A 19178-nucleotide genomic window follows, 5' to 3' on the forward strand; every position below is an offset into this window, starting at 1 on the left:
CAAATTAAAATTTTCCTGATAATTTACCCATGTCATCCAAGATGCTCATGTCTTTCTTTCTTCAGTCGAAAAGAAATTAAGGTTTTTGATGAAAACATTCCAGGATTATTCTCCTTATAGTGGACTTCAATGGACTCCAAATGGTTGAAGGTCAAAATTACAGTTTCAGTGCAGCTTCAAAGGGCTTTAAACGATACCAGACGAGGAATAAGGGTCTTAAAGACATCAATATGCTAGTGCAAGTATATAACAATTAGTTCAAACTTTGACCTGTGGATGGCAGTAATACACTTAGCAGTGTCTATACTGCTGGAATTCAAATAGAGAAGAAGAGAGCTAGTTCAAGATCAGCATTTATTGTTAAAATGTATATAATTTTTTATTTTTATTTATTTTTTTAGAAAATGACAGATCGTTTCTCTAGATAAGACCCTTATTCCTCATCTGGTATCGTTTAAAGCTCTTTGAAGCTGCACTGAAACTGTCATTTTGACCATTTGGGCTCCATTGAAGTCCACTATAAGGAGAATAATCCTGGAATGTTTTCATCAAAAACCTTAATTTCTTTTCAACTGAAGAAAGAAAGACATGAACATCTTGGATGACATGGGGGTGAGTAAATTATCAGGAAAATTTTATTTGAAAGTGAACTAATCCTTTAAATAAATCACATAGGGAAGAAAAGACTATCAAAACTTCTGTTTCATGAGTATAAATGTAATTTTCTTTCAATTAAGAAAATATTTTATTTTTATTTTTTGCAGAAGTTCTGTCACCATAGTATGGAAGACCGTTTCCGCCACTAAAAAAAAAAAAAAAAACGCCACTAAAAAACAAAAAACAAAAAAAGATTAATTGCGACTTTATATCACGCAATTGTGAGATATAAACTCGCAACTGCGAGTTAAAAAGTCAGAATTCTGAGATAAAAAGTTGCAATTAATCTTTTTTTTTCTTTTAGTGGCTGAAACGGTCTTCCATACCTAAGGGCCGGGTCTAGGGGGACTTTTCACAGATTCCTCTTGTGCCCCTCCATCATCCCCACGATACTCGTTTTTTTGTGAAAGCACGCAAAATGTAAAAAAATATATCAACACTAATTTAGTTACATATTACGGGATGGATGATTCAGCTGCGGGCGCCATCTTCTAGCAAGACGCGGGAATTCATTTGGTGCACGACTTTCATAGTGCATTATATGTATTCTTTTTCATAGTGCATTATATGTATTCTTTTTTATTATTATTGCATAGAACGCACAGAACATACAGAACAGAAGAATAAGCATACATCACAACCACAAAAAATACAAAGTAAACAAAGCACAAAAAATTATATATATATATATATATATATATATAATAGTAATAATAAGAGGGCCATCATCTAAACATGATCACATAAAGAGATCAAAGGCAGAGCCAATAACAGTCCTTATAGCTTTCGTATTAGTAGATACTAAAAATTACATTTAAATAATTTTCCATTTCTTTTAGGAAGACAGAGAAGACAGTTTTACAGTTAGAAAATTTGCATTTGTGAATGTGAAATTTGCTTAGGAAAAAAATTAAACTGATAGCAAAACAGATATTTTCATTTGTGGGGTCTGAGTCATAATACCCAAATATAATATTTCTCATATGTACTGAGAATCCTGGCAAAATCTTACACTTGACAAACACAGCAATATCGTTCCAAAGCTTCTGAGTGACCAAAATAAATGTAGCCTATATCTAGCCAAACCATCTACTATTTGGAATGTTTTTCCTCAGCTTGTTTTTTCACAACTTGGCAGCATTCACTTTCTCTTATTGTGTAATTATTATATATCCAAACTCCCTATCAAACTTTCCAACTTTCATCGACAGGTACTCTTAGCTTGGGCTCTAATTTATAAACATAACTTTTCACCACATAGATGTTTTATTTGGAACAATAAGAACATTTTATTCAAGAAGGCACTGATTCAAAACAAAAGATTCCGTATCAAAAAATTCCGTAGTTTTTACAAAATAATTTTGGCAGCTGTGGTTGCCAGAATAATTTTGTAAAAAATACAGAAAAAACGTAAACACATTTACAGAACAAACTGTAAATTTTACAGTATAAAACTGTAATTTAAGAAAACATGATTAACATGATTATTGAAACAAAATACTTTCAAATCTGGAGTGTCACACAGGGAATTGTGGGAACATCAGTTTACAGGTTTTGACTGTAAATGACACATTGATTTTGTCTTTTTTACTTATAAAAATCATAAAATTTACAGCATTTTACTGTGAAATTTGCATGAATGTCTGGTTAGAGCTTTTACAGTTTTTCCCTGTATATAATACGCGGGAACTTACTGTTAACCTATTTAAAAAAAAATTCCATAGCGTTTTTACAATATTTTACCGTTAAAATCACATTCATTTTTACAGTGCACTTCATAACATTAAGGTTGAACCACTGTAGTCACATGAACTGTTTTAAATACGTCTTTAGTAGCTTTCTGGGCATCTGAAAGTGTTAATTATCTTGCTGTCAATGCAGGCCTCACTGAGCCATCGGATTTTATCAAAAATATCTTCATTTGTGTTCTTAAGATGAATGAAGGTCTTACAGGTGTGGAACGACATGAGGGTGAGTAATTAGTGACATTATTTTCATTTTTGGGTGAACTAACCCTTTAAGGCAATAATAAGATAGCATTCTATGCGTGCCTGTCAAATCAACATTTAGAGCGCCACACTGAGTCTGAATAACACAAACTCTGCTAAAAGTGTGTCTGCATGTGTTCAGCGATTAGAATATAAATTTACAAAATGTTTATCATAAATTAGCGCTAAGACCCAGAATCTGCCCTATATTTAAGGTCAGGAGCCACTACTTTTTAGAAGTAGTTTTACTTAAGTACAATTTTTAGCTACTCTACCCACCTCTGGTCTCTGCCATCACACTGCTCACTCAACCATGTGGAATGTAAATTTCACTTAACCAAACTGCTTTGAGAGACCTTGGCATTGTTGTATATTATCAGTATATATTTTGACATTAGAGGTATTACAGCGGATGCTAGTTTCTTTTTACTCATTTTTTTTTTTAAACTTATGGTAGCGCCTATCAATACTGCTAAAAGAAGTAAATTCTTTAAAAGAAGTAAATTCACATGGACCACACAGATTCAAGGCTGAGAAACGTTTTAGTATATTAAATTGTTTTGATAATCATTCATCAGTGCATTTAACTTGTTATATAGACGATTAAACATGTAATGCATAGGTTTGTAGATCCAATAGCAAATTCAAATCAAAGCAATTCGTGACAAATCAAAGCAGGCATTATTAGCTGTCATAAAACGTTACACCAAAAACTGTTATATTCATATTACATTTAATATATAAATTGTGTCGGTGTGAAATATGGCCTCCTTTCGGGGATATCATCATTTGTAATTTTTTTTACTTATTTATAAAAATAAAGTATTTTTTACTAGCTGTATATAAAAACAATATAAGTGTGTGTGTGTGTGTGTGTGTGTGTGTGTGTGTGTGTGTGTGTGTGTGTGTGTGTGTGTGTGTAAAGGTGTCATAAGCCATTTTAAGCCATTTTGCAAGGGGAAAAAAAGAATTACGTATTTGTGATTTTATATTTCTTGCATAAATTTGAACTGAAATAAGCCTCTGCTGGATATTCAGTTCAGACTGATGTCTGTTCAGAGTTGAGCTCTATGTGTGGTTGTTTTGTCTGAGTGCTGAGATTCTCTCTACAGACCAGCACACACAAGAGAGGCTCTGAAATCACTGTTAAATTCAACAAGCAAAAAGACATCACATTCCAAGATACTGGTATATATTGGAAGATTCTAACACAAAAAACCAAAACACATGGTAAATAGAGCACAACCAAGGTAACCATGGTAACAAGAAACACAGATGCACCTGGTCTGTTGTCAGTCACAGGTGTTCTGGAAGCAGTGGGTGGGGCTTTGTAGGTGATTATGCCTGTGACAACCAATAAACACACAGGTGCCAGAATTGAGCCAAAACCAAGATACACACCCACAGGACCAATAAAAGCCACCAATAATCCACATACTAAAGGAAAAAGAAGTATAATGATGGAGATTATTACGTAACTGGGTTTTGAGGAAATATGAGCAGAAACCATTGGATATTTCAGTGTCAGAACCCCCTCCAGAGCCACCAGCTGATGCAGGTGAAGGCCACAGACTTTCAGAAAACAATATCCAAGCCCTGTGCCAAAGAAATTGGATATGAAACATGGTATATATATGAGCAGTTGCAGCAGGTCAATGAGGAGGAGGAGGATGATGAAGGCTGAGATCTGGCCTCTGGTCTTTCTCTGAAGGTGCACACAATAAAAAGCCCAAATCAGACACGGCACCCCCACACACATAGCACTGATGGAGAAGATTAACAGTCTGATTATTTGAACTTCATAAACTATATCAGTAGGTGGGGTAGGGATGATGAAATCACTGTAGTTATAATCGCTGTAGATATAGTCGGTGTCCATGGTCTGATTTTGCTGCTGCATTTTGAATTCCTGAAAGACACACACACACACACACACACACACACAAAAGAATTGGTTTAAGTTGATTTGTTTGACCAGTGAAATGACAAAGAAACCTTTTTTATTTCTGGTAACTGGAAAAAAAAAAAAAAAATGAAAAGCTATACATTCCATCAATCAGTTAGAAGAACTGTTGCAAAAGATATAACATGCTAGAAACATTATAATCACTGCAATAATGATGCAGTCATAGACTCTTAAGGCCCATTCACACCACAGACGATAACTATAAAGACAACGTTAAAGATATAGTTCTAAAAGTCATTCTCAATATTAAAAAAATTGCAGAGTCCACACCACAACTCTAACGAAAACTGCACAGAGATATCATTGGAATCGCTTTCAGAATGATTTTTTCCAGCTGATGAACAATAAAAAAAACATCGACAGTCAATCAGAATTCATCCTGCTGTAACAAGTTCAAGCATTTAAAGTGTCAGACGAGCACGTGCTTAGAATAAACAGAATATTGTTCGCTGGTGTGGATGCTAAATATATTGTTAAAGTTATCTTTATATAGTTATCGTTCTTGGTGTGAATGGGCCCTTTAAAGTTGCAATATGTAAGATCTCTGCCCACTAGAGGTCGCTAGAGGCCTATTCAAAACAAAGGCGTAGCTTGATGATGCCAAGTTTGAGGGTGGAATCTTGGGACATGTGGTCTTCACCTCAACGGCTGGTGGAAAAGAATCGGGATAGGACTCGGGAAGAAATCATGTTCATGGATGCGATTATTAACGTTACTGTAGTATGAAGGAGAGCAGGAGCGAGTGTTGTGAGAGCTGAACGAGGCCGCTGGAGCGATTGTTTAAATAATGGCTACGCCAATATAACATTATTATTATATACATTTATGTGAAAAAGTTAGGACATCCTATTGAATTATGGTTTTCTGTATCAAATATCATTTGGTCCTTGGCAGGTCTTAAAATTTGGAAAATAAAATCTCAGATGAATAGCAACATATGGCATATCACACTGTGTCATCATTTATTTAACAAAAACTAGGCCAAAATGGAAAACCCATGAACTAACCCTTTAAATCTCACTCAGACCAACAAAACACTTCATATGTGTCTCAAAATCAGTTCGTTCCACCACAACACTGGCAACAATTCTCATTCTGAAAACATACAAGTCATTCAAAACACACTGACCTAAAAACATTATTTACAGGAAGCATTACATAAATAATGAACTTTTATCTTTGAAAGATTTTTCACATAAATCAGTATTTCATTATATCAGCCTTTTCCCCCCTATATCTTTATATATAGTCAACAGGCTCATTGGAAAAGTGTACATGTGTCAACATTTTTTGCAAAACGCAAAATACATACATATCACTGCAGTTTCTAACAGAAACGAATACTAGAGGCAGTAAAACAGCAAGCACTTTTAATCATTTTCACACACAATTATGATTACAGGGCCAGATTATGGATTAATAAAGACTTGTTTTCACACGTCTCCTTGCACAGTAGTGTAATGACCTCAAAACACTTTTTACCATAGTGCATGATTTGTAAACAAATATATTTTGGAGTTTGCCTGACTTACCCAGCTCCAGATGTTCAGTTTTACTGATGTAACAAGCTTGCTCGGCAGCTCAGCTGGTACAGAATTTTACATGCGATGCAAAGAGCTCTGGTACAAATCCTGTGAAAGACAATTTATGATAAAAGAGCACAAAGACAAGAGTTCAAAAACAAGCTAAAATGCCACAGTGACAATTGTGTTTTTATGTGACATTTGCATTTGTTATCACTATCGGGTAGGTTTATGGTTTAGGTGTAGCTACGTTATTAAACATATTAAACGTGATGGAGATTAAGCTTTTAATGCCCCTCACCGGACATTTCAATTCAGGACTACAGTGATACGTACAAACTCCAATATAATAAAATGTTGCCACGCACTATACAGTATGCACTTTTACACTATGTACTTTTGCACTATGCACTTATACACTATGCACTTATGCACTATGCACTATGCACTATGCACTATGCACTTATGCACTGTGCACTATGCACTTATATACTATGTACTTTTGCACTATGCACTTATGCACTGTGCACTATGCACTTATATACTATGTACTTTTGCACTATGCACTTATGCACTTATGCACTATGTACTTTTGCACTATGCACTCATGCACTATGCACTTATGCACTATGCACTTATGCACTATGCACTTATGCACTGTGCACTATGCACTTATATACTATGTACTTTTGCACTATGCACTTATGCACTGTGCACTATGCACTTATATACTATGTACTTTTGCACTATGCACTTATGCACTTATACACTATGTACTTATGCACTATGTACTCATCCAATGTAGTGCGTGAATTGTATACGTTTATTTTGTCATTTAACATTGAAGTCTGACAGCCCCTTCCCCTCCACTAAAGCTGTGACAGTTGAGTGCATGAAGTGTCCAACATTCCACACTTTTCCGTTAATTTAGTGCATCATCCTAAATTTAAAGTGTACTTTCTCTTTTTGGAATTTTCAGTGTGAACGCATTACTCACAGTATTTATACTTCAAAACGTCATAGAATAGTGCATAAGTACGCGAATTGGGACGCACCTATAATCACGTTCATCTGTTTGAGGGGTTCCGGCAAGATGGCGGACTGAGTAGTCAAGTTGTTATGAGCGCTCACATAAATCCCAAGTTCGATTAATTTGACAAGTTATATTCCGCGTCCTCCACCTGATAATTTTGTAAGCGAAACATACACCGAGTGATTGAATATCATGCTAGATATGGAGGATCTTGGATACGCTATGGAAATAACCGTAGGTTCAAGCAAAAGGGAGCGAGGAGCTGAATCTGATCCACCCACACTGTGTAAACCCCAAAAGTTGGAGTTGCTGTGTTAAAAGAATGCAAAGACAAAATCAGAATTAAAGCTGCAAGCAGCGATAAAAGGGCCCTCACACCCGTCCCACAGGGGCTTTAGGAAAACAGAGCATGGTAAGTAATATGCATTTAAGTATATAAATATAGGAGGACTTTGTCAGTCATTTGTATTTGCCACACTTCCTGCTACCTGCTGGTGGTGCTATGACTATAAATAAATTTTGGCATGTAGATGTCTTTAGGACTCTAATAAAACATGAAGTTTGGGGCAGATCGGACACTATATGCCTGACTTACAACAACTTCCTGCTTCATGCCGCCACAGACACTTCAGCGAAAATGTAAGATCTTCACAATTTAACATCTCCAGAGCCTTTAGATTAGACTGACCAAATATGATGTTGATCTGATAAAATCTCTGGGAGGTGTTTGTTAAAGTACAACGTCTTGAAAAAACTGCAAAAATTTTGCATAGAAAATTCAAAATATCTCACTTCCTGTTGGGTTTTCAGATTTGGCTCCCATGGACTTTTTTGAAGTTAAATTGGGCTGTTACACGTGTCTACCTAATTTCATACCTGTATGTGAAACATAGAGCGAAGGGTGCTTGATTGAAATTTTGTAGGTGAATTAGCCATTTTGCCACACCTAATTCTGAATTCATTTAGGCCCTCAAAAATACGATTCATTTCTGAGAAGAAGAATAATTGACTGAGCAATTACAGTAGGGTCCTCACACCATCGGTGCTCTGGCCCTAATGATGGAGAAGCAAACTGAAACACTGAATGAAGTCAACAATGATCTGAAAGTTCGGGTGTTGGATGAAGAAAGGTACAAAAGAAGATGGTGTCTCCGTATAAAGGGTCTCAAGGAGAACTCCAATAAACGCATAAGAGAGGATGTGATTCAACTTCTTGGCAAGATAACGCCTGAGTTTGCTTCTACCATATGACGGAGGCTGTGGATGTCATGCATCGGATGGGAAGGAAGGCGTCCGAGAGAGGTGATCATTCTCTTCACTCGCAGACTGGTGCGTGATGAAGTGGTAAAAAGAACCAAGGCATCTTCGGTGAGCAAAGAAGCTGGCATCTGTTTTGCGGAAGATTCAATGAAGGAAGGTAGACTTTTGAGATGTGAATTATGGCCAAGAATTGAGCAAGCTAGAAAGAAAGGCAAAGCAGCTGGCTTTAGAGGCCCATTTGGATACATCGAGGGTAAACTTATCTGTTAAGAGGTTATTGACTGTTTCTCATTGAAATGGGGTGAGGTAGATTGATAGAGAAAAGGGACTCTGCTTTCTATTACACGTCGGTAACAAACTACATCCTTACTTTTTGTTAATTTTGTATTCTATTTAAAGTTCTGGTAACACTTTACAATAAGGTTGTATTAGTTAACATTAGTTGTTGTTTGTTAACGTTAACTCACGCATATATGAATGCATCTATTCACGTTAACAGCTCTTTCCTTTGTCTTTAACTTACTTTCCTTATATCCTTATATCGTTGGGAATATGTAGAGTGAGATGTAACAATTGATTGTAAACTCAGTCCTTGTTTGTAAATCTTTCAATTATGATTGCCTTTTTGTTAATGTTCAACATGCATATGAAAAAAAATCTGTTCCGGAAAAAACTAAACAGGCTTTTAGCGCCACTCACTGGACATTTCACTTTGAAACTGTCACGAAATGTGCACTGCGCAACGTATTTTGCAAAAATGCTGACACATATATGTTTTTCTAATGAGCTTGGGCTACATATGAAGATATCAGATGTAAAAGCCTCTAAGTGCCATCTGAAATTTTCTTCTAAAATGAGCATTTTTATCAAGCTTGTATGTTTATGTTCAGTAATTTCACTTTAATGGCAATTAATAGGTCATTTTCATTGCCATTAAAGTGAAATAACTGAACCTAAACATACAAGCTTGATAAAAATGCTCATTTTAGAAGAACATTTCAGACGGCACTTAGAGGCTTTTGCATCTGAAGTCCTCATATAGTAATTTACTTGCGAAAAATAAAAAGTTGAAACAACAACAACAATTCCTGAAGCAATATTATAAAACAAACAAACAAACAAGCATCAAAAACATGTATAGGATAATCCGGTATGTGCAGTATTGGAGTCCCAGCTGTGCATGAGTCTTTCTGTGTGGAGTTTGTATGTTCCCTCTGTGTTAATGTTGGTTTCCTCTGGGTTTCCCCCACAATCCAAAGACATACAGGATAAGTCAATTGGAGACTGTATGGAGACTGTAAGTTTGCCTGTAGGTATGTGTGAATATGAATGTGTATGACATCCCTGTGATGGATCTGTCCATCTGAGCCATCTGTCCAGGGATTTTTTCCTGCCTAACCCAAGACACTGCAAGACTCCAGCCTCCCCACGACCCTACAGGACAAGCGCTTTGGAAAATGTATGGAATATAGGTTTTGAATATGTGGCTTCAGTACTGACTGATGCTTGTTAGCAATTGAAAAAATAAATATCTGTAATTGGCTAAACGGGCACAGTTATTAGTCGCCAAACTCAAATATGCTAAATGTTTGCAGATTTACTGGTTTGGGTGGATATATTGGTCTATCATTACTGGAAAAAATACTGTAATTGTGGTGTGGGAAATTACAACTGAGAAACTTTCAGTTCCTCTTCTGTGTATATCTCTCTGTAAAGATGTCCACTTGTTATTGTATCACACATTTATAAAAAAAAAAAAAAAAAAAGAGAAGAAAAAAAAGAGAAGAAAAAAAGAAGAAGAAGAAGAAATAGCTAGGACCAGGTTCTAAATACTTTGTTCACTTCTTCAAAACTCTTCACACAGTGCCCTTATAAAAGTACGTTTGTTCAAGTGTGTTATTAGTATACTTCTTTTAAACTGAAAATAAGAAAGTATATTTTCAGTCTACTTTTTATATACTTCTCAGAAATATACTTAAAATTGCACTTAAGTATACTTGACTTATACTGACAGAAAGTCTAAGTATATTTGGCCTATACTTGTACTCAATGTTCTGATTGAGATTTACTTAAAAGTATTATTAAGTATTTTTAAGTATACTTGGCTTGTTTACTCTTTTGATTGAGTAGCCTATTAAATGCTTTTTCATATAGTTTTGAAAAAATATATACTAAAAATTCATAAAAATATCATGCAACTGTACTATTGGTATACTTAAAGTCTGCTAAATTGGAATAACAAATCTTTGTACTTAATGCACTTTAATTGTGTGTAAGTAGTGCTGAGGTCCAACTAAAGATATACTTAAAGGATTAGTTCACTGTCAAATTAAAATTTCCTTATAATTTACTCACCCCCATGTCATCCAAGATGTTCATGTCTTCCTTTCTTCAGTCGAAAAGAAATTAAGGTTTTTGATGAAAACATTCCAGGATTTTTCACCATATAGTGAACTTCAATGGCCTCCAAACAGTTGAAGGTCAAAATTACAGTTTCAGTGCAGCTTCAAAGCGTTCTACGTGATCCCAGACAAGAAATAAGGGTCTTATCTAGAGAAACCATCGCTCATTTTTTTTTTTTTTTGCAAAAAAAATTAAAATTATATACGTTTTAACCATAAATGCTCATCTTGAACTAGCTGTCTTTTTCTTCTCTATTAGAATTCCAGCAGTGTAGACACTGCTAAGTGTATTACTGCCCTCCACAGGTCAAAGTTTGAACTAAATTGTCATATATAAAATGCTAGTGCAAGTATATAACAATTAGTTCAAACTTTGACCTGTGGAGGGCAGTAATACACTTAGCAGTGTATTACTTAGAGAAGAAGAGGAAGAGAGCTAGTTCAAGATGAGCATTTTTATGGTTAAAATGTATAAATTTTAATTTTGTTTTTAGAAAATGAGCGATGGTTTGCCATGGATAAGACCCTTATTCCTCGTCTGGGATCGTGTAGAAAGCTTTGAAGCTGCACTGAAACTGTAATTTTGACCTTCAACTGTCTGGAGGCCATTGAAGTCCACTATATGGAGAAAAATCCTGGAATGTTTTCATCAAAAACCTTAATTTCTTTTTGTCTGAAGAAAGAAAGACATGAACATCTTGGATGACATGAGGGTGAGTAAATTATCAGGAAATTTTAATTTGAAAGTGAACTAATCCTTTAAGCATATTTGATTTTGCTAAAGTGCAACTATTGCAAGTATACTTTAGGTATACTTTAAAGATTGATATTACACAAAGATCACACAATCCTTATTAATAGTGAGTGATATTAAAACTTAATATTAAGAAATGTGCAATGTGCAATAAAGAAATACTCCAAATAAAGTTTCATTTATATCAGTAGGCCTAAATCTTAAGTGGCATGTCAATAAATATATTAATGGATTTGAAGTATACTTAGTATGAAATAAATGTATTTTAAATAGATTTAGCTATAGTTTGTTAGAAAATATTGGTTTATGAAGAAAACAGACATGTTTCTTAATTCTGAGTATCTGAATTTTTGAGTAGGCTAGTCCACTGTACATTTACTTCAAATCTTCTTTACTCTTTCCCCGATACTGACTGAATTTTCAGGATACCAGTGTTATCACTGTTATACAGTAGTGGGCGCTGTTATACATCTTCTGAAAGAGTCCTGAATCCGGATCAAAACACAGGAGAAAAAGAAGCAGAAACAAGTAAGATCGCTCACATAAAATGTAAAATAACGTGATCATCAAACATTAAACAGCATGTAAATCCAAACTGCCAAATGTTACTGAATGAAATGTCGACCCAGGATGTGCTATAGGATTGTAAAGCTTTGGGGGTGTTGATGGACTCTGTTACAATATGTTATATTTATGGACAGCAGGATGTGACAGACAGATGTATGGTTGACTTGTGAGTCCTGTGTATGTGATGTCATTGAGATGCGGAATCACTGAAGCATGCGGTTGTGAGATTCTTTATTAAAAGTGATAAACAATAAGAAACAAGCATATAACAGATTCGATGTACTCCATCTGTGTTTTGATCATCGTTCTGAATCCCTTCTGGATGTATAGTCTTTGACAAAAATGCGATTTTCTCAGCTTTTAAATGTTGCTTCTTTTTTTTAATGAAACTTGCCCACATTCAAGTTTTGCTAAAAAAGGACGTATGAAGCTAAAATAAAATGGAAAGAGTTAAAGGTATATTTCAAGTATAACAAATTAATTCCTAACTAGGAATATAGTAATATATGTAAAGGTCAAAAATAAAATATAAACAGTAAACGGTAACACTTTACAACAAGGTTCATTAGTTAACATTAATTAACTACAATAGTTAACATGAACTAGGGAACATGGGGCACAAAGTACACAGGGTTAGTTGTAACACACATTTTAAAACTACATTTGCCAGCATGACGAAACTTATTTAGTCTATTTAGTAGTTGCCATATCAACACTATATTGAGAAAAAATTGTGCCAAAATTAAAAAATTTTGGATGATATCACTGAACATTTTTTTTAACCATAGCAAAACTGTTTCTTTCTAATTTTTCATCTCTCTCTCTCTCTCTTTTTTTTTTTTTTTTTTTTTTTTTTTTTAAATTAGACAAATCTGATATTATTTTACAGGTGCTGGTCATATACAGGTCCTTCTCAAAAAATTAGCATATTGTGATAAAGTTCATTATTTTCCATAATGTAATGATAAAAATTAAACTTTCATATATTTTAGATTCATTGCACACCAACTGAAATATTTCAGGTCTTTTATTGTTTTAATACTGATGATTTTGGCATACACCTCATGAAAACCCAAAATCTCAAAAAATTAGCATATTTCATCCGACCAATAAAAGAAAAGTGTTTTTAATACAAAAAAAGTCAACCTTCAAATAATTATGTTCAGTTATGCACTCAATACTTGGTCGGGAATCCTTTTGCAGAAATGACTGCTTCAATGCGGCGTGGCATGGAGGCAATCAGCCTGTGGCACTGCTGAGGTGTTATGGAGGCCCAGGATGCTTCGATAGCGGCCTTAAGCTCATCCAGAGTGTTGGGTCTTGCGTCTCTCAACTTTCTCTTCACAATATCCCACAGATTCTCTATGGGGTTCAGGTCAGGAGAGTTGGCAGGCCAATTGAGCACAGTAATACCATGGTCAGTAAACCATTTACCAGTGGTTTTGGCACTGTGAGCAGATGCCAGGTCGTGCTGAAAAAACGAAATCTTCATCTCCATAAAGCTTTTCAGCAGATGGAAGCATGAAGTGCTCCAAAATCTCCTGATAGCTAGCTGCATTGACCCTGCCCTTGATAAAACACAGTGGATCAACACCAGCAGCTGACATGGCACCCCAGACCATCACTGACTGTGGGTACTTGACACTGGACTTCAGACATTTTGGCATTTCCTTCTCCCCAGTCTTCCTCCAGACTCTGGCACCTTGATTTCCGAATGACATGCAAAATTTGCTTTCATCCGAAAAAAGTACTTTGGACCACTGAGCAACAGTCCAGTGCTGCTTCTCTGTAGCCCAGGTCAGGCGCTTCTGCCGCTGTTTCTGGTTCAAAAGTGGCTTGACCTGGGGAATGCGGCACCTGTAGCCCATTTCCTGCACACGCCTGTGCACGGTGGCTCTGGATGTTTCTACTCCAGACTCAGTCCACTGCTTCCGCAGGTCCCCCAAGGTCTGGAATCAGTCCTTCTCCACAATCTTCCTCAGGGTCCGGTCACCTCTTCTCGTTGTGCAGCGTTTTTTGCCACACTTTTTCCTTCCCACAGACTTCCCACTGAGGTGCCTTGATACAGCACTCTGGGAACAGCCTATTCGTTCAGAAATTTCTTTCTGTGTCTTACCCTCTCGCTTGAGGGTGTCAATGATGGCCTTCTGGTCGGCAGTCTTACCCATGATTGCGGTTTTGAGTAATGAACCAGCCTGGGAGTTTTTAAAGGCCTCAGGAATCTTTTGCAGGTGTTTAGAGTTAATTAGTTGATTCAGATGATTAGGTTAATAGCTCGTTTAGAGAACCTTTTCAGGATATGCTAATTTTTTGAGATAGGAATTTTGGGTTTTCATGAGCTGTATGCCAAAATCATCAGTATTAAAACAATAAAAGACCTGAAATATTTCAGTTGGTGTGCAATGAATCTAAAATATATGAAAGTTTAATTTTTATCATTACATTATGGAAAATAATGAACTTTATCACAATATGCTAATTTTTTGAGAAGGACCTGTAATTAGAATATCGTGACAAAGTTCATTTTTTTATTGTAAATTATTTTTAAAAATGAAACTTTCATATATTCTAGATTCCCTACATGTAAAGTAAAACATTTCAAAAGTTTATTTTTTAAATTTTGATGATTAGAGCGTACAGCTCATGAAAGTCCAAAATCCAGCATCTCAAAATATTAGAATATTTCCTAAGATCAATCAAAAAATGGATTTTCAAAACAGAAAAGTTCAAGTTATTTAAAGTATGTTCATTTGTACACTCAATACTTGGTCGGCAGCTCATATTACAGCAAATGACTTGCTCCTAGCACAAATTACAGCATCAGTGAAGTGTGGCATGGAAGTGATCAGCCTGTGGCACTGCTGAGGCACTATTGAGCCTTCAGATCATCTGTATATTGTTGGATCGACTGTTTCTCATCTTTCTCTTGAAAATATCCCATAGATTCAGGGGTCAGGCATGTTGGCTGGCCAATAAAGCACAGTAATATCATAGTCAGCAAACCACTTGGAAGTGGTTTTTGCACTGTGGGCAGGTGCTAAAGTCCTGCTGGAAAAGGAAATCAGCATCTCCATAAAGCTTGTCAGCAGATGGAAGCATAAAGTGCTCCAAAATCTCCTGGAAGATGGCTGCATCGACTTTGCACTTGATAAAACACAATGGACCAACACCAGCAGAAATCACGGCCCCCCAAATCATTACTAACTTCAGAAACTTCCCACTAGACTTCAAGCAGCTTGGATTCTGTGCCTCTCCAGTCTTCCTTCAGACTCTGGGACCATGATTTCAACATGAAATGCAAAATTTACTTTTATCCAAAAAGAGGACTTTTGACCACTGTTCACGGTCCAGTTCTTTTTCTCCTTAGCCCAGGTAAGATGCTTCTGATGTTGTTTCTGTTTCAGAAGTGGCTTGGTGATGTCTAATGTGGTGACTCTTGATGCGCTGACTCCGGCTTCATTTGACTCATTGTGAAGATCTCCCAAGTGTCTGAATTGGCTTTACTTGACAGTATTCTCAAGCTTGTGGTCATCCCTGTTGCTTATGCACCTTTGCCTACCCAATTTCTTCCTTCCAGTCAACTTTGCATTTAATATGCTTTGATACTTCACTCTGTAAACAGCCACCCCATTCAGTAATGACCTTCTGTGACTTACTCTCTTTGTGGAGGGTGTCAATGATTATCTCCTGGACCATTGACAAGTCAGCAATCCTCCCCATTAGTGTGTTTTCAAAGAACAAGAGATACCCGGAATTTATACTGTAAGGATGGTCATTTAATGAAACTCAAATGTAAATATTCTAATATTTTGAGATATTGGATTTTGGACTTTCATTAGCTATATGCTCTAATCAACAATTAAAAAAAAAAAAAAAAACTTTTGAAATGTTTTACTTTACATGTAGGGAATCTAGAATAAATGAAAGTTTCATTTTTTTAAAATAATTTACAATAAAAAAATGAACTTTTTCACGATATTCTAATTATATGACCAGCACCTGTATATCTGTTATTTAACAGTTGAGATAGTTCTTTAATGCTGATCTAACCAGCAGAAGACACTAGCCAGGGCATGTTGTAAAACTGCGTTACAATTAGAACTAGAACTATGCTATTCTATTCTATACTTTTATGAATTCTTTTGAGAAACCATGAGAAAAAGGTGAATAAAGACTGAGAGTCGATGTTCAGAAATTATGAATTGATATGCTGTATAGCTGTGTTTTGCTGTGTTTGTTGTCAAATGCAAAAATTTGTTTACTTTTAAAAAATTATTTAAAAAAATTATTATTGTTTATTTTTTAAAAATGCTATTATTTTATATGAAAAAGTTAATAATTGTATTTTATTGACAAAATATTTTAGTTTGTCTTGCATATTTTTATGATTAGATCAGATAACATTTTAAGCTGTTGTATGGTCATGATACAACATGCCCCATCACATGTTACAATGTGCCCCACCTATGGGGCATGATGTCACATTTCATTTCCATTGCTTCAGGGTAAATCAAGAAAAAAGTATACACTGTATTAATGAAACAAAACCACATAATTGTTCTGGACATGTGAGAAATTCATGTGGGAAAAAATAAATACCCCAAGTTAATTTATGCAAACTGAGAAAGTGAAAAAGTGTTACTTTGTGCCCAGCTCTCCCCCCTAACAATGAACTGCACACCTTTGTTCATGTTAATTTCAACATTTACAACTAGTAATAAAATAGTCTACCACTAGTATACTCATGAGTTCACTTGCAGTAATGAGAAAAGTAATTATGAGCTGTGCACTTAAAGTTTACTACTGTTATACTTCTAGTACACTTAAATGTATACTTTTAAATACTAAAAGTGGGCCAATTTAGTACCAAGCAGTATTAAAATAATACACTTACAAGTTTACTACTAGTAAATTGATATTAGTATACTTACTACATGAAGTATACTTAAAAATATACTTAAACATTACTTAAGTATACTTTCTAAAATGAACATGACGTATAGTTTTTCGTAAGGGAAGTTATGGATAGGGTTAGGTTTAGGGGTAGGACTAAATTTTTGGACAGGGATGTTGTTCCCGGATCAACAAACTTACTTGGCAAAATCACTGTGACAGAGTCTCAACTATAGAGTTAAGGAAGGATGAGTTGATTTGAGGCATTTATGAAAAGTTTTGGCAGTTTTAGTGCATTTTGAATGTGAAAATAACTGCTGTTCTGCTAGAAGAAAATTGGTTAGCACCGTCCAGTTTTGAAAAAGTGACCTAAAGTACTGAGAAATGTGTCCTATAGCAATTGTAAAAACAACTGCAATTGTACTAAATTATGAATCTGCATTTTTTTTTATCAAAGTTATTTATTATTAATTAACAGGGTCAAACTATTGTGGAACATTTGGATACATTCATTTATTTTTCAATTATATAAGCATATACATTTTGTGTTTACCAGCTGCATGTTTGCGTGTCTCTGAGCAGTTATCTGCTTGCGGCCCTGTTTTTTTTACATGATAACAAGGACTCATTTCTCAATACTAAGGTCACTTAAAAAAACCCTCTTCACACAGTTCTAACCAACTTTCAGTTTGTTAAATTCACATTCAAAATGCACTACCAAAACAGTACATGTCCTAAATCAAGTGATTCTTCGATAACACTAGCAAAGGCTGTAAAACAATGACATAAAAACAGGTAGTGTTACAGTAATGATGCATGATGCAGCAATACAGCAAGAACAGTCTTAAATAGGGGAGAGCAGGGCACAACCTAATGCTTTTTGGCTTTCTCAGTTTGTGTAAATCTACTTAGGGTTCAGAGAAATTCTTTTGTTCCACATTAATTTCACACATGTCTGTCTGGTACAAATATGTGGCTTTGTTTCATTAATACAGTGTATACTTTTTTTCTTTATTCACCCCAAAAGAAGGGAAGTGAAATGTGACATCATGCCCCCATAGGTGGTTGTAACATGACCATATGACAGCTAAACATGTTATCTGATTTAAATAAAAAAATATACATGACAAACTAAAATTTAAATAATTTTGTGGTTTGACAGTGAACACTCTCACAGAACACGAGATAAATAGACGAGCCACTTCAAATGTTGTACATTTCTTGAAATAATTTTTCATGTTCAGGTTCTTCCTCTCAGTCTTTATTAACCTTTTTTCCATGGTTTCTCAACAGAAATTCATTAAATGGAATTTAATGTCTTCTGATAGTTCTTTAATGCTTCACTTACTATCTAAACTGCTAAACAACAGATTGGAGTTTAAAATAATATCAGATTTGTCATTTGTCAACAGATTTCTATGCGAACTGGAATAATTTTGATAACATTTGCTAACAGATTGAACATACACCTGACAGTGTTAAACAATGCTTTCTTTTGTAAAATTTCTTATGACTCTCTGATCATTAGACTTTTCTAATTCAAGTTCATGCACTCCCTCCAGTGTATAGTCACTTTGAAACAAAGTATCTGATCTGCCAAACAGAAGTTCATTTGCTAGGACATAAAATATAATATGTTATTTGACCCAGACAGACCAGTAAAGAACTGACCTGAGTTATGATGATGGTGATGATGATGGTTTGACTTCAGTCTCACGAATATTCAAAAAACAGTTGTATCAGATCACAGTCAAATATAAACATATACGCACATCCGTATCGGTCTCTCTCACACTTCTGCTTATTCTCTATAATGGTTCCACCCAGCTGCACTGCTGACAGGGCAGATAAATATTGAGAGATATGTGTGAAAGACATGCAGAGCAATGGACACACATGTTCTACTTATGTGTTTATTAGAGGTTGAATTAAAATCAAATACTGCCAAACTGCCCATACTACTTCTGTATAGGATGTCTATTTCGTAAAATGAATGGAAATATGGATCAGATCACTCAAATAAATGGAGGCACCCTTACATGGTAAGTAATGGAGCTTGGATGTCATCCAGTGAAAAAGTTTGGTACTGCGCCCAAACAAATTCTTACTGAAATCTCATTTTTGAAATATATCAA

The 19178-nt window shown here is 35.2% G+C and overlaps 1 long non-coding RNA gene across 1 annotated transcript; it reads right to left on the minus strand.

Annotated features, from left to right (window-relative positions):
- Positions 1–3168: 3168 nt before the first annotated feature.
- Positions 3169–18869, minus strand: LOC125267766. Its single transcript, XR_007184718.1, has 3 exons — positions 18715–18869; positions 6144–6242; positions 3169–4554 (listed from the first exon to the last, which is right to left on the minus strand). It is a non-coding gene; the product is annotated as an uncharacterized LOC125267766 (long non-coding RNA).
- Positions 18870–19178: the final 309 nt, after the last annotated feature.

The sequence above is a fragment of the Megalobrama amblycephala genome, linkage group LG4, assembly GCF_018812025.1.
Source record: "Megalobrama amblycephala isolate DHTTF-2021 linkage group LG4, ASM1881202v1, whole genome shotgun sequence".
Classification (NCBI taxonomy): domain Eukaryota; kingdom Metazoa; phylum Chordata; class Actinopteri; order Cypriniformes; family Xenocyprididae; genus Megalobrama; species Megalobrama amblycephala.